Raw genomic sequence first — 580 nt, forward strand, 5'->3', positions numbered from 1 at the left:
GTCTAGGGAGCATGGCCGGTGAGGTGGCTGCAAATGGATGCACCAACCTGGGCATAGGAGTCTGGGAGGAGAAGCTGGCCCTGCTCCCTGCCACTCCTCAGGTCCCAGCCCTCTCCCACCATCCCCTCTGGCTCATTCAGAGACTATTTTGGTTTCTCTTCCCCCTGCCCTGCATGAGGGAGGCCAAGCTCTCTGCCCCAGCCATGGTGCGGAGATTTGGAGGGGAGGCCTGGGGCACCCTGCCCCACTCCTGCTCATGCCCACAGGCACAGTTACCCACAGTGCTGGGGATGGAGGCAGCGCCCTCCAAAAGCAGGACCCATCTCCCCAGCCATCCTTCTGCCCCGTTGGTCTGATTATTTTCAAACTTTGAGTACCCAAGGGCTAGATCCCACTTGTGGGACCACACACTGGAGGGGGACCTGCTCCTGGGGGACCCCCTGCTTTGCCCCAGGACACAGCTCTGTGGGGTGACCACTGGGCACAGGGGAGGGTCCCCCACTTCCCTACCCCTCAGAGCCTGAAAGGAAACGGCTGGATCCGGCCAGGCGCCTCCTGCCCCAGTCCCGTATCAGCACCT

This window comes from Mesitornis unicolor, unplaced genomic scaffold (assembly GCF_000695765.1).
Source record: "Mesitornis unicolor isolate BGI_N332 unplaced genomic scaffold, ASM69576v1 scaffold35149, whole genome shotgun sequence".
NCBI lineage: Eukaryota > Metazoa > Chordata > Aves > Mesitornithiformes > Mesitornithidae > Mesitornis > Mesitornis unicolor.